The sequence below is a fragment of the Stomoxys calcitrans genome, chromosome 4 (genome assembly GCF_963082655.1).
Source record: "Stomoxys calcitrans chromosome 4, idStoCalc2.1, whole genome shotgun sequence".
NCBI lineage: Eukaryota > Metazoa > Arthropoda > Insecta > Diptera > Muscidae > Stomoxys > Stomoxys calcitrans.
The window spans coordinates 120,218,956-120,235,121 of NC_081555.1; the positions used below are offsets into that span (position 1 = coordinate 120,218,956).

The 16,166-nt window shown below is 33.7% G+C and overlaps 1 long non-coding RNA gene across 1 annotated transcript in view; it reads left to right on the forward strand.

The window, feature by feature from the left end:
• Positions 1 to 1,230: 1,230 nt before the first annotated feature.
• The window catches only part of LOC131996836 (uncharacterized), a 97,632-nt gene continuing 82,696 nt past the window's right edge, over positions 1,231 to 16,166 (forward strand). Inside the window, exons 1-2 of the long non-coding RNA XR_009398027.1 lie at positions 1,231 to 1,299; positions 1,710 to 1,804. This is a non-coding gene — a long non-coding RNA (uncharacterized LOC131996836). The remainder of the gene's footprint in view (positions 1,300 to 1,709; positions 1,805 to 16,166) is intronic.

Below are 16,166 nucleotides of genomic sequence, written 5' to 3' on the forward strand. Positions count from 1 at the left end.
TCCTCTGTTAAGTTTTGCTCTGGTCACTTACACCTTTTTGGCGGTTAGGGGGCGATATGTTGTCGGACCGCATTTGGTGTGATTGTTTAATTTGGCCTAAATATTGGTGGACTAGACTAGGCTTCATGTTAAATTTGACAGCTATAACCTAATAACTTTCGAATCGAAATGTAATCGGTGTGAGTTAATGTATGAATCTATTTGTAATTTGATCATTACGAGATCGGTCTTTATGGCAACTATACCGAAATATAGTCCGTGTTTGACCCTATTTTTTATGGAGGTCAAGAATTTTAATTTGACACTGTACTAAAATGAAGCGAAATCTACTAAAAGATACGCTTTTAAAGGCTTACTTACATACATATTTTATAATGAGCATTCCAAATACACCATGAAGCACACCAACTGTATCAATTAAAGATTACCCAGTTTTTTATTCAGTACAGTGCAAAGCACGTGTTATCGACCTTTATTGCATGATACCGATAACTATTTAGCCAATCCAACATGGTTATCTTTCCAATACACCTGACTTGCATTCAATGTATAATGCTAAATAAAGCCGACCTTTGTATAACCTTGTCGTCACGTGACATCCATTCTAAGGAGGTTTGATCGTCACTAAAATATATTTTTGTCTACTTTTTTTAAAAAAAAGGCTTTCAAAATTGTTTGGGGGATTTTTATTGGGGATATTCACTTCCCAAATTGGGGATTTTTGGGGACAAGGGACGGAAAAATACTAGCAACCCTGCGTTTGAGCATAGTTTCAACCTAGAAGACATGTCTTTTTTGACAAATAATACTGACGAGTTTAGTGGTACCAAACGAAATCACGATCTAGGAAACCAGTCATATGATATTAAAAGCAAAAACACATTTTCTGTTTGTGATTAAAAAAAACCCAACGGTCTGCAGCCGGACAATATCTGATGATTTATTTCAAGAGCGAATAAATTTTGCGCAAAATGTGTAAAATCAAATTTTGGTAAAATTGTCCATGAAAACAAAACCTCGCAAAATCTTTAACATAAAAAACAACAACAACTGTCTGTTTTCGCATAGACTCGAAAACTAGTTAATTTAAAGCTATTTCAATTCCCAGAATGTCGTTAATACCACTGCAGTATAATTGACATTCTGTATAATTAGTTAAGTCTTGGCAACCCTTACATCTACCAACCACCTGTTTCCATCTCAAACTCAGACACCAGTTTAGTGTTTGTGCGGCTATTCAATGAATCGGGTGTTCGTATTGTATCGTGTGCATTTTTCTATAAACTTCGCTTTGCATTAGTGAGTACAATTAAGTTGTTGCATTGATTCTTACTTAAATATTGCAAACTTTAAAAGGAAAAGTGTTGTTTTGCAAACAACTTAATTATATATGTTATAAAAGTGTTTTAAATAAACTTTGCGGGAAGTAATGGGGGTTTTCACCCTTTCCTTTGGTGTTGTCCATATATTAACAAACACAACCCCAACCACAACGGGATCAATACAACGCAGTGAACTGATTTGTGCTTTGTGTTTGGTTTTAAGAGAAACGAAAATGAGAACAATATCAAGAGTTTTAAATATACTTTGAGTGAATTTATGGGGTTTTTTTTTCTCTCTTTCCTTTGGTGCTGTCAACATACTTACAAACACAACAACAATACAATACTTCGTAGAGTACTGATTTGAGATTTTTGTTTGGTTTTCAGAAATACGAAAATGAAATGGAAGGGGAGAGGGTATGACAGCCGCCTAACAAATAAATGCAACTGTTCCTTTCTCAATTACTCCTTTAGACTGTGAGGTAAGTTTATTCCCTCAATTATTCTCTTTAAAGTCAATAAATTATTTTGTGTAGTGTGTGTGTGAAACAGAAGTTTAATGTTGAAGTTTGGGGACACTTTTGTGAGATTAAACCAGAGATCCATTATACGAAATGAAAATTTGGACTAAACTTTCTGTAACAATGAAATCTCAACGAAACTTGTAAAAAACTAAGTTTGATTAAATATAAGTTTCAATTGAAGCCTAAGTCGATGAAATTGTATATGAAAAAAAAGGTTGACTGCATTTTAACGGCAATCAAAAACTACTTTTTGAGAAACTAAGACAACATTGCATTGTAGTTTTGTTTCAAGACAATATTTCCATCAAATTTTCTCCACAGACATAATTACAATGAAATTTTCTCTAAAAACAAATAATCAACAGAATTTTCTCCAAAGACTACATTTCAATGAACTATTCTTTAAAAACGAAATTTCATTAAAATTATCTCTAAATACAACATTTCTTTGAAATTTTCTGTAACGACAAATTTTCTTTGAAATTTTCTTTAAGGACAAAATTCTATGAAATTTTCTTTAAGGACCAAACTCTATGAAATTTTCTTTAAGGACAAAATTCTATGAAATTTTCTCTAAAGACAAAATTTCAATAAAATTTTCTCCAAAGTTAAAGTTTCAATAAAATTTTCCCAATAACATAATTTCAAAGAATAGTTCACTAGGGACAACATTACTATGAAATTTCCTCTAAACACAAAATTTTTTCTTACGAAAAAATTTCTATGAAATATTCGCCAACGTTTCAATGAAAGTTTTCCAATTACATAATTTCAAGGAATTTTAGAGAAAATTTTAGAGAAACTTTGCTAAAAACAAAATCTTTCTAAAATTTTTGCATCTAGAAAAAATTTTATGGAAATTTTTGCCTTTATTATTTCATAGAAATTTTGTCTTTAGAGAAAATTTCATAGAAATTTTTTCTATAGAGAAAATTGCACAGAAATTTTGTCTTTAGAGAAAATTGCATAGAAATTTCGTCTTTAGAGAAAATTGTATAGAAATTTTGTCTTTAGAGAAAATTTCATAGAAATTTTGTCTATAGAGAAAATTTCATAGAAATTTTGTCTATAGAGAAAATTTCATAGAAAATTTTTCTTAAGAGAAAATTTCATAAAAATTTTTTCTTTAGAGAAAATTTCATAGAAATTTTGTCTTTAGAGAAAATTTCATAGAAATTTTGTCTTTAGAGAAAATTTCATAGAAATTTTGTCTTTAGAGAAAATTTCATAGAAATTTTGTCTTTGGAGAAAATTTCATAGAAATTTTGTCTTTAGAGAAAATTTCATAGAAATTTTGTCTTTAGAGAAAATTACATAGAAATTTTGTCTTTAGAGAAAATTTCATAGAAATTTTGTCTCTAGAGAAAATTTCATAAAAATTTTGTCTTTAGAGAAAATTTCATTGAAAGTTTATCTTTAGAGAAAATTTGGTTGTAATTTTGTCTTTAGAGAATATTTCATTGAAATTTTTTCTTTAGAAAAAATTGCATTGAAATTTTGGATTAATATTCTACGAATTTTGTATGGAAAATTCTATATATACGGTATATACTATCTATATTGTAGACTATCTCCAGATAAAAATGTTTTCCATTAGTCGAAGTGTTACATTAGCCAGAAAATGGTTTAAAAATAAGATAAAAATTAAAATAAAGAAAAAATTAGTTGAAAACCTGCAAAATTCGTGTTCGAAAAATCGAACGTTGGGCTAATATGGCTTAAAAATATTTGGTTGAGTATTATCGAATCAATTGAGCATTCTCGAACTCTATTTGTTAGCTTAACATTAAAATACCGCCCACCTCCGGCCTAAATTCACCACACAGGAAAAAAACGCAACAACACCAATGCAGTTGAATTTCCACCATTTTAAACATGCCCCAATGAGTATCAAAACGCCACCTTGCTTCAACTGCAAAAAACCCAAAATTAGTTATTCGTCGTCAATTCGATCGTACGGGTGCTTTCGTCGCTGCGCGTGTGCTTTGAAAAACGGAAATAAAAAATCTTTGTTGTCGTTGTTGTTACGGCACTCTGCTACAACAATAACAAAAACCTTTAAAAACTTTCATTTATGGCAGCGTAACATGCGTAGAAGTTTTTGCAAATGTTAAGTGTATTTCCGCCAAGTTGTCTTTGCTCTTAACCCCATACGAAATCTCCAGGTATGTAAACTTTAAAGAAGTGTTTTTGGAAATCTTAATCTGAAGTCAGAAACACCAACAAAAGAAACAGCCAAATGATAACGGGATCCATGCAAATATACTGCACCTTCAAAGTATGTGTTTGCTTTTGTACCTTTTCTGTTGAAATTCTGTTAGAAAATAAGAGAAGATGAAACAAACTCAAATTTGGGCGAATACTCATTGTGGTAGAAAAGAAAGAGAAGAAGAAGGTGAACGTGTTGTGTTGGTTGCTTTTAGCTGGACAATTGCTAGTGGGAGGTGGGGTAACCATTCATTTGTAAGAGAGTATAACCTATGAAGAGTATATTCATACTGATGTTAAATGGGAGAGGTGAAGATAGAAGTTTTTGTTTCTCTTCTGAAAAAAGATATATGTGTTTTTGTTTCTCTCCTGTTTGAATGTGTTTTGTTTGCAAAAGAACATAAGTAGTGAATAAGCAGAACATTGTTTTTCTACTGTTGTTGGTCCATAGTGGGAGGTGGGGTAGGCATTCACTGACTTGAGCGTATTTCTAAAGTAGAGAATATTTATTATTGAACGTAAACGCGGGGAAGAATGTGTGTTTTGTTAAGAAAATTTGGCATTCTGCTAAAATTCGTTTAGAGTGGCAGTGTAAAAGTTGTGAGTTAAGTAAAGCTGCCATTAGACAAAGATGAAGATGATGCTGTCATTTTCTGTATAGAAAAGACTTGTTGCATGTATTCTCATATGTATTCTCCTTTTTTTGTCATGTAGGGTAAGTGCTCCTAAGTATGTCATGTACCAGTAATGATTCATGATTCTTAAAATTCAAATTACTAGGAATATTTGAAACTTTATGTTAAAAAAATGGCCAATTAACTTCAATAATATTCTCGGCTCTCATTGTAAGAAAAAATATTGGATCTGAGTTTACAGATTACGCCCGAATTTCGCTTTTAGTGAAAGGGTGTCACCCAACAAGTTCTTAGGAACAAAATTTGTGGAGGTATCGACATTTGAAGTTATGAAAGCTAGAAAAATTGAAAGTTTTGAATCAAAAGTAATTTTTTATAGCAAAGGACAATCAAAAGAACGCTTTAGTCATAAAAGTTATTAATCTAAACTTTTTATATATATTTTTTTTGATGCCGCCCTTAAACACCATACAAATTTTAATTTTCTAGTAGTCGGTAATTGAGTGCCGGGTGAAAAATGTTTTTCTGCCCACTTCAGATATCGAATTGCCAGATCGGTTTATAAGGGAAATATATCAAAATATTCTTCGGTATATCCTATTGTCGAAATTTACCTGCCTATGGACAAAAAAAAAAGTCTTTACTACATTGGAGGCAGGACGGTAAGGTCACGAACAGTCCTGCAGTGTAAGAAGGAGATTAACGCCTTATCTGTGGATGGCAAAATCCGCTTCGTTTGGGTGCCGGGCCATATCGGAGTAAGGGCAAATGAAAGGCAGACGATTTGGCGGTGAAGGCTAGAGGACTGCCGTCAATAAATTGGTTAACCCGATGCCCGGAGGGCACCGTATCGCAGAGGTTAGCGTGACGCTGAACGCCTGGGTTCGAATTCTGGCGAGACCACCAAAAAAAATTTTCAGAGGTGGTTTTCCCCTCCTGCACTCGTTGATATGTGAGAAGTTTGCCCCTGTTCCTTAGTGGAATGTTCATGTGCAAAATGTGCAATTTCGCATTAAACTGAAGCCTTTCGGGTCGACGCAGTCCGAGTTAAGAGCGTGGGCGACGAATGCGCATGCAACATTGTGGAACAGCGAAATGGTTGGTAGGATGTCGAAAAATCTATTGGGGGATCCAGACCGTGAGAAGGCGAGGCTATTACTGAAAGAAGGCAAGAAGGAGCTCCGTACAGCTATTGGTAAATTTTGTCGTTAGAGAAAATTTCATAGAAATTTTGTCTTTAGAGAAAATTTCATAGAAATTTTATCTTTAGGGAAAATTTCATAGAAATTTTGTCTTTAGAGAAAATTTCATAGAAATTTTGTCTTTAGAGAAAATTTCATAGAAATTTTGTCTTTAGAGAAAATTTCATAGAAATTTTGTCTTTAGAGAAAATTTCATAGAAATTTTGTCTTTAGAGAAAATTTCATAGAAATTTTGTCTTTAGAGAAAATTTCATAGAAATTTTGTCTTTAGAGAAAATTTCATAAAAAATTTTGTCTTTAGAGAAAATATTATAGAAATTTTGTCTTTAGAGAAAATTTCATAGAAATTTTGTCTTTAGAGAAAATTTCATAGAAAATTTCATAGAAATTTTCATAGAAATTTTGTCTTTAGAGAAAATTTCATAGAAATTTTGTCTTTAAAGAAAATTTCATAGAAATTTTGTCTTTAGAGAAAATTTTATAGAAATTTTGTCTTAAGAGAAAATTTCATAGAAATTTTGTCTCTAGAGAAAATTTCATAGAAATTTTGTCTTTAGAGAAAATTACATAGAAATTTTGTCTTTAGAGAAAATTACATAGAAATTTTGTCTTTAGAGAAAATTTCATAGAAATTTTGTCTTTAGAGAAAATTTCATAGAAATTTTGTCTTTAGAGAAAATTTCATAGAAATTTTGTCTTTAGAGAAAATTTCATAGAAATTTTGTCTTTAGAGAAAATTTCATAGAAATTTTGTCTTTAGAGAAAATTTAATAGAAATTTTGTCTTTAGAGAAAATTTCATAGAAATTTTGTCTTTAGAGAAAATTTCATTGAAATTTTGTCTTTAGAGAAAATTTCATAGAAATTATGTCTTTAGAGAAAATTTCATAGAAATTTTGTCTTTAGAGAAAATTTCAATAGAAATTTTATCTTTAGAGAAAATTTCATAGAAATTTTGTCTTTAGAGAAAATTTCATAGAAATTTTGTCTTTAGAGAAAATTTCATAGAAATTTTGTCTTTAGAGAAAATTTCATAGAAATTTTGTCTTTAGAGAAAATTTCATAGAAATTTTGTCTTTAGAGAAAATTTCATAGAAATTTTGTCTTTAGAGAAAATTTCATAGAAATTTTGTCTTTAGAGAAAATTTCATAGAAATTTTGTCTTTAGAGAAAATTTCATAGAAATTTTGTCTTTAGAGAAAATTTCATAGAAATTTTGTCTTTAGAGAAAATTTCATAGAAATTTTGTCTTTAGAGAAAATTTCATAGAAATTTTGTCTTTAGAGAAAATTTCATAGAAATTTTGTCTTTAGAGAAAATTTCATAGAAATTTTGTCTTCAGAGAAAATTTCATAGAAATTTTGTCTTTAGAGAAAATTTCATAGAAATTTTGTCTTTAGAGAAAATTTCATAGAAATTTTGTCTTTAGAGAAAATTTCATAGAAATTTTGTCTTTAGAGAAAATTTCATAGAAATTTTGTCTTTAGAGAAAATTTCATAGAAATTTTGTCTTTAGAGAAAATTTCATAGAAATTTTGTCTTTAGAGAAAATTTAGAGAAAATTTCATAGAAATTTTGTCTTTAGAGAAAATTTAGAGAAAATTTCATAGAAATTTTGTCTTTAGAGAAAATTTCATAGAAATTTTGTCTTTAGAGAAAATTTCATTTAAATTTTGTCTTTAGAGAAAATTTCATAGAAATTTCGTCTTTAGGGAAAATTTCATAGAAATTTTGACTTTAGAGAAAATTTCATTGAAAGTTTGTCTTAAAGAATATTTCATTGAAATTTTTTCTTTAGAAAAAATTGCTTTGAAATTTTGGATTAATATTCTACCAAAATTTCTATGGAAAATTCTATATTACATTAGCCAGAGAATGCTTTTAAAATAAGATAAAAATTAAAATAAAGAAAAAATTAATTAAAAACCTGCAAAATTCGTGTTAGAAAAATCGAACGTTGGGCTAATATGACTTAAAAATATTTAATAGTCAAATATAATTGCTTACATTTATTTGGTTGAATATTATCGAATCAATTGAGCATTCTCGAATTTCCCTTCATTCAATCAAGACCCTATTTGTTAGCTAAACATTTAAATACCACCCACCTCCGGGCTAAATTCACCACCCAAGAAAAAAAATAAACGCAACAACACTAATGCAGTTGAATTTCCACCATTTCAAACATGCCCCAATAACTGAGTATCAAAACGCCACCTTGCTCAAACTCTGCAGAAAACCCAAAATTAGTTATTCGTCCTCAATTCGATCGTCCGGTTGCTTTCGTCGCTGCGCGTGTGCTTGCAAAGTCTGGTGTTTTGGAATATTATTCTATAAACTTTTGCAATACGGAAATAAAAAATCTTTGTTGTCGTTGTTGTTACAACACTCAGCTACAACAATAACAAAAACCTTTAAAAACTTTCATTTATGGCAGCGTAACATGCGTAGAAGTTTTTGCAAATGTCAAGTGTATTTCCGCCAAGTTGTCTTTGCTCTTAACCCCATACGAAATCTCCAGGTATGTAATCTTTAAAGAAGTGTTTTTGGAAATCTTAATCTGAAGTCAGAAACACCAACAAAAGAAACAGCCAAATGATAACGGGATCCATGCAAATATACTGCACCTTCAAAGTATGTGTTTGCTTTTGTACCTTTTCTGTTGAAATTCTGTTAGAAAATAAGAGAAGATGAAACAAACTCAAATTTGGGCGAATACTCATTGTGGTAGAAAAGAAAGAGAAGAAGAAGGTGAACGTGTTGTGTTGGTTGCTTTTAGCTGGACAATTGCTAGTGGGAGGTGGGGTAACCATTCATTTGTAAGAGAGTATAACCTATGAAGAGTATATTCATACTGATGTTAAATGGGAGAGGTGAAGATAGAAGTTTTTGTTTCTCTTCTGAAAAAAGATATATGTGTTTTTGTTTCTCTCCTGTTTGAATGTGTTTTGTTTGCAAAAGAACATAAGTAGTGAATAAGCAGAACATTGTTTTTCTACTGTTGTTGGTCCATAGTGGGAGGTGGGGTAGGCATTCACTGACTTGAGCGTATTTCTAAAGTAGAGAATATTTATTATTGAACGTAAACGCGGGGAAGAATGTGTGTTTTGTTAAGAAAATTTGGCATTCTGCTAAAATTCGTTTAGAGTGGCAGTGTAAAAGTTGTGAGTTAAGTAAAGCTGCCATTAGACAAAGATGAAGATGATGCTGTCATTTTCTGTATAGAAAAGACTTGTTGCATGTATTCTCATATGTATTCTCCTTTTTTTGTCATGTAGGGTAAGTGCTCCTAAGTATGTCATGTACCAGTAATGATTCATGATTCTTAAAATTCAAATTACTAGGAATATTTGAAACTTTATGTTAAAAAAATGGCCAATTAACTTCAATAATATTCTCGGCTCTCGTTGTAAGAAAAAATATTGGATCTGAGTTTACAGATTACGTCCGAATTTCGCTTTTGATGAACTAAATTTACAGATTAGTCCGAATTTCGCTTTTAGTGAAAGGGTGTCCCTCAACAAGTTCTTAAGAAAAAAATTAGTGGAGGTATCGACTTTTAAAGCCATGAAAGCGTAGAAAAATTTATAGTTTTGAATCAATAGTAATTTTTTATAGTAAAGGACAATCAAAAGAACGTTTTAGTCATAAAAATTATTAAACAAAAAAATTTTTTTATATATTTTTTTTGATGCCGCCCTTAAAGACCATAAAAAATTTAATTTTCTAATAGTCGGCATTAGAGTGCCGGGTGAAAAATGTTTCTTCTGCGCACTTTAGAAATTTAATTCTCAGATCGGTTTATAAGGGAAATATTGTTCGGTTCATCCTATTGTCGAAATTTACCTGCCTATGGACAAAAAAAAAGGCTGTGCTACATTGGAGGCATTACGGTAAGGTCACGAACAGTCTTGCAGTGTAAGGAGGAGATTAACGCCTTCTCTGAGGATGGCAAAATCCGCATCGTTTGGGTGCCGGGCCATAACGGAGTAATGGGAAATGAAAGGGCAGACGATTTGGCGGTGAAGGCTAGAAGACTGCCGTCAATAAACTTGGTTAACCTAAAGCCTTTCGGGTCGACGCAGTCCGAGTTAACATTGTGGAACAGTGAAACGGTCGGTAGGACGGCGAAAAACCTATGGGGGGATCCAGACTGTGAGAAGACGAGGCTATTACTGAAAGGAAACAAGAAGGAGGTCAGTATAGCTATCATAACGGGACACATAGGACTACGAGCTCACTTATGTAAGATCCGTGCGGCAAGTGATAGCATGTGTAGGTCATGCGGGGAAGATGATGAGACGTTGGAACATTTCCTTTGTCATTGCCCAGTTTTCGCTTCTAACAGATACCGGCACTTAGGTGGAGACACAATACCAGACATGAACCAACTTAGGGGAGTGGTATTGAAAACAATTAAGGATTTTGTAAGTAGCACGGAATTCCTAACTTAAAATTTTCTTTTTAGAGGTTACTTTATAGTTTTTAGAGAGCACAACAAGTCGATTACTGGCTTAGGTGTATATCCATAGTGGCATGGGGCGGATTAATATCTGCAGCCTCTTTTCAACCTAACCTAACATTGGAGGCATTCTTGGCGCAGAAGTTGATTTGTCCTTTTATGGTTTTAACGAAAGGATTCTAATTAAGAAATTGAGCCTTTTAAAATTATGAAATATAGCCGGAAGATGATACAGATTTTTTCCTATCCATGGTGAGGTTTAGTTCGATAAAAAAAGCTGACTTTCGAACTACATCTATATATAGCCTCTATTTAACCGATCACCCCATTTGCCGTTTTCAGATCTTAAAACGACTATTTGCACCTAATTGCGTTATATTAGATCTTCCTTTATTGGAAAATGGTCCAGATCGACCATGGTCGATCGGATTATATTGTGATGAAGGGGGCCATATATTCCTATCCCCCGATTTAAGGTTATGAGCTTGTAAATGGTTAATTTTTACCCGATTTCGCTGAAATTTTAATCAATGCGTTGTAGAGAGAGTTTGCGAGGGAGGGTACTCTCTAGATTCGAATCGAATATGATCTAGATCGAAACATATTAATATATACTTTCTATAGATGGATCTCTCAATTGAATATCTACTGGTACACTCACCCTATCTATATATATGTTCGATGAAATGCTCAATTTAATCAAAAAAGTCCGTCTCTTCGTCTGTCTGCTGGAATCACGCTGCAGTTTTTTAAAGTAGACATATTGCTCTGAAACTTTGCACAGATTCTTTTTTTGTCCATGGGCAGGTTAAGTTCGACGAAAGGCTATATCAGACTATATCTTGATATAGCCTCCATATAGAACGATCTGCCTTTTTTTACTTTATATGGAACAAAATTTTTCTAGGAATATTTATTTTCGACAATTAAAGAGCTTTTATTGAAATACCATGCTACGAAAATAGTTTATCGCTTGACAAACAGTTTAACAATATAAGTTTCTTTATCTGAACCCCATATGACCTTTATTGGTCTGTGAATTTAAGTTTGGATGTAATGTGTACTCCATTCTTAAAATAATTTATTTCAGCCCGATATTCTCATGATGTCTGATTTAAAAAAACTTGGCCCTGAAAAAATATCAGTATCGTGCTCTTCCCTCAAATACCATTTATTTAAACCCCATATTGCCATTGGTTTTGAGTGCAGTTTATAGGATTAGGCGTCCCCCATATGGCCCCAAAATTGGTTATCAAATATTTGAGGCACATATTAGCATGGTTGAACAATTTTTACCCTTTGGGGATGTTTTGGGGGAGGGGTGATGCCTAAAAAACATGGTCCTACATTTGGATATCAAATTCGTTTACTACTCCCAACTATCTTTATTTGAGCCCCATATTGGGATGGTCAGTAAAAAATTGCTGTTTGTGGGTTATTTTGGGAAAGGGGTAGACCCCAGAAAATGGTCCGAAAGTGGGGATCAATTCTTGCTCTACCCCCAATTCCTTTCACTTAAGCCCCACATTGACATGATCAGTAAATATGCCCGATTTAGAGGTGTTTTGGGGAGAGGGGTGGTCCCCCAAACACTAAGCCCTGAAAATATATCAGCAACGTGATTTATTCTCATATATTTGAACCCCATATTGCCATTGGCCTCAAAATTGGATATAAAATTCGCTTTCTAATCTCAAATACCATTCAATCAAACACCTTATTGAAAAAGCCAGCAAATATGTCCGGTTTGGAGTATGGGCCCTAAAAACTATGAATATCGAGCTGCACTGTCTTGAAGACCCAAGTTGTCTTGGTGAACAAATACGCCCTACTTGGGGGTCCCCTAGACAGTTGGTCCCGAATGTTTATGTCAAATTCATGGTCTACTCCCAAATACCCTTCTTTTGAGCTCCATTTTTCCATAGTTGGCAAACATGGCCGGTTTGGGGGAGGTTTTGGGAGATGGGCCGGCCACTCAGTGACTTGGCTTTGAAAATATATATCAGATTCGTGTTCTACTTTAAAATACCTCTTATTTGGGTCTCATATTCCAATGGTCAGCAAATACTTCCTATTTGGGTGTTGTTATGGGGATGGGGTGGCAAATAAACACTTTTTCCCGAATTTTCATATCAGATACGTGCTTTACTCCCAAATACTTTTAATTTAAGCCCCATATTGCTATGTCACCCTTGGGCGATGTTTTGGGGGAGAGGCGGTCCCCCAACACTTGGTCCCATATTTGGATATCTTATTCGTAGTCTACACTCAAATAGCTTTCATTTAAGCCCCATATTCCCATGGTCAGTAAATAAGTCCTGTGTGGGGGGTGTTTTGGGGAAGGGGTGGACCCCCAGAAACGTGGTCCCACATTTGGATATTAGATTCGTATTCTCCCCGCAAATACCTCTCATTCGAGTCCCATATTGCCATGGTCGGCAAATATGTCCGATTAAGGGGTGTTTTTGGGATTGGGGTGGTCTCCCTAACACTTGGTCCGACAATTGCATATCAGATACGTTTTCTTATCCTAAATACGTTTCATTTAAGTCCCATATTGTCGTGATTGGTCTTAATATATGTTTGGTAGGTTTTAGGGTGGGACGGCCCCACCTAGGTATCCCATCCGAAATTTGGATAGGAAATTTTAATTTTCAGGGTACTACACAAGATCACACAAAATTTCGCTTATATCGCACCACCAATCTTCGAGATCTGCAATTTCAGAAAATTAGGGTAAGGGGAGGGTCCGCTCCCCCTTCAGATTTAAAAAAATTTAGTACCCTATATGCACCATCTGTGGAAATTTCAAGAAAATCGGTTCAGCCGTTTGTACAAACAAACACAAGTTGATTTTTATACACTACACCACTACTGTGGTACAGGGTATTTTAATTTAGTGAATTATTGGGTTGCCCAAAAAGTAATTGCGGATTTTTTAAAAGAAAGTAAGTGCATTTTTAATAAAACTTAGAATGAACTTTAATCAAATATACTTTTTTTACACTTTTGAAAAATCCGCAAAAATCAGCAATTACTTTTTGGGCAACCCAATAGTTTGTAACACCCAAAAGGAGGAGAGATAGACCCATTGATAAGCATACCAATCGATCCAGAATCACTTTCTGATTCGATTTAGCTATGTCCGTCTGTCTGTTTGTCTGTCCGTTTGTCCATGTTAATTTGTGTACAAACTACAGGTCGCAATTTTCATCCGATCGTCTTCAAATTTGGTACAGGCATGTTTTTCGGCTTAGAGACGAAGCCTATTGAAACTGGAAAAAAATTGGATCAGATATGGATATAGCTCCCATATATATGTTCGTCCGATTTGCAGAAATAATTCAATAAAATGGTCATTCGTTAACCGATTCTCTCGAAATATGGCAGGAAGGACTTTTTTATGACTCTCAACATAACCGGTGAATTTCATAGAAATCGGTTGAGATTTATATATAGCTCTTATATATATAGCCCGATTTTCACTCCTAGAGCCATTGCAAGCGCATTTATTGACCAATCTTTCCAAAATTTTGCACAACGCCTTCCTCAACGACTACCACAATATATGAGAAGTTTGCTTGAAATCAGTTCAGATTTAAATATAGCTCCCATATATTTGTTCGTCCGATTTGCAGTAAAAATGCAGTAAAATGGTCACTTGTTAAACCCATACCCTCGAAATTTGGCGGGACGGATTTTCTTATGACTCTTGACATTACTGGTGAGTGTCATAGAAATCGGTTCAGATTTAGATATAGCTCTCATATATATATATATATTGACCAATCTTCAAAAAATTTTGTACAACACCTTGCTCAACGACTTCCACAATATCTGAGAAGTTTGGTTGAAATCGGTTCAGATTTGGAAAAAGCTTCCATATATATGTTTGTCAGATTTTGGGAAATTTGCAGTAATGTTGTCATTTGTCAACCGTAGTTATTACAGTTTGAAAATATTTGCTGGCCGAGGTCGCAAAATTGGTTCAGAATTGGATATAGCTCCCACATTGTACGCTTAGGGTAGGTGTAGGCTATTATACAGTCGGCACCGCCCGACTTTTGCCCTTCCTTAATAGTTATAATATATAAGAAGATTAACAGGATAGTGTTACATATTTCTAAGATTTCAACTTTCATATTACATACCCTTGTTTCTTTTGATATGTCCCTCAAGGTCATGCTTTTCACTTTTGCCAATCATTCATCCTAAACAATGCAAATATCTCAAATATGGGCTTTTGTTGCTTCCCATTTTTCTTGTCCATTCATAATCATTAATTTTATTGAATGCCTTTAATAGGCCAAATTTCCCATTCAATTTCAATTCTTTGTGAGTCCATAATTCTTTCGCACTACCATAAAAGAGTAATTGGTGCGAGTAAAATGCAAGAGGCCACAAATTTATTAATCATTTTACAAAATTAATTAAGTGCCGTTTTTAAATAGCCATATGCTCAAACGATCTCAAGTGGCTTTTAAATTGCTAACGCCCTCGGGGCCATTGAAACCCAATCATAATTTTGATAATTTTCTCATTCCAAGAAGTCATTGTCTGTCTGTCCGTCCTAATGTCTAATAATTTCAGCCATTAACACTTTGTCAGAGCGAGCATCGTATACAGCGCATTAAGCAGCCAACAACAATATATGGACTCAGGCTATTACAATGCGAAATGTTCATGTTTAGATACAATTCCTGATTGCTGCTCACACACATACAAAGGAAAAGGACGCATTCGTTGAATGTAGTGGCGGCACAACAAGACTAGGGCAAGTTTAGGGCTATGGTGTTTTTGATTAATTACTTTTCCTTGAGATTTGCTAAAATTGTGTCAAAATTTGTTTTGTGATAGGAAAAGTTTGAGAAATTTTCTCATACCACATACCATACAACCAGCAACATTTAAAGAAGACCACACAGTTTATGGCCAATGAGAGTTGAATTTAAGGCAATGAAATATTTCCTGAAAATGAAGGGGAAAACCAGTAAAAACATGCAAAGATCAGCTAGGCCTTACTCACCAATATGGGTAATAAAAAGCGGGCTTGTTTGTGGAGTCATGATCTTTAAAATAGCCCCCAAAAAACAGTCTAATGACGTTAAAACGCACGATCTAGGCGGCCAATTGACCGATCCCGAACGTGAAATAAAATGTTCGCCGCACTCGCCTTTCAATTTGTCCATTGTTACGCGTGCTGTGTGTCATGTGGCACCGTCTTGTTGAAACCACTTGTCATGCAAGTCATGATATTGAATTTTGGGCAAAAGGTTGTTTATCATTTCAAGGTAGCGCTCCCCATTCACAACTACGTTACGATTCGCATCATCTTTGAAGAAGTACGGATCTATGATGGCCAAATTTGGTAAGTTTTTCATATGATGCCCCATTTTTCGATATAAATGGCCCACTATGGCCAACTGGGAAATAGTGGGCTGAACCCGTTTACAGGAAATATGATGGGGACCACGCTCTTTTCGAACCTATTCAATTTGGAGCCGTAAGTATTAAAAAATCCAAGATATTGGCCATTTTTTGGCAAAATTTGGTAATTTTTTCATAAGATGCCCTATTTTTCGAAATAAATGTCCCACTGTGGCCAACTGGGAAATAGTGGGCTGAAACCTTTGCACAGGAAATATAACAAGGACCACGCTATTTCCGAATCTATTCAATTTGGAGCCCTAAGTATTAAAGAAACCAATTTTGCTAAAAATGGCCATTTTGACAAAATTTGGTAATATTTATAAAAGATGCCCTACTTTTCAGAGATTATGTCCCAACGTAGCCAATTGAGAAATAGTGGGCTGA